Genomic DNA, 466 nt, shown 5'->3' on the forward strand with positions numbered 1-466 from the left:
CATGTCTTGCCATATTGCTCCTGACCGGTCTTGTTACTTCATCTCGCAGTCTGCAAGTGGTTGAATGGGCATAAATGGGCGTTGCCAATCTCTCTCTCTCTCTCTCTCTCTCTTTCTCACACACACACACACACACACACACACATACACACGCCAGCCTGGGACCTCCCCTCCGCCGTAAAGTGTGTTTATTTTCCCCACTCCACTTTCCCATACCTTCCAACCCATCCCCTTTTTCCAACATCCCCCCTCTTTTTCCTAAATCCTCCTCCTCCGCCGCCGCCGCCGCACTTTTCCCGCCTTTTCCCGCCTTTTCCCTGGGCCGGGGATTCTGGCTGCTTCTTCAGGGAGAACCTGCAGAACCTCAAGACGGACGCCCAAGCCTCGGAGTCGTTGGGCCTCATGCCCATGGAGCGGTCGTACCGTGCCGACCGCCGACCCGCCCCCCGGGGCATCCTGGCGCCGG

This window comes from Volvox carteri (assembly GCF_000143455.1).
Source record: "Volvox carteri f. nagariensis unplaced genomic scaffold VOLCAscaffold_23, whole genome shotgun sequence".
Classification (NCBI taxonomy): Eukaryota; Viridiplantae; Chlorophyta; class Chlorophyceae; order Chlamydomonadales; family Volvocaceae; genus Volvox; species Volvox carteri.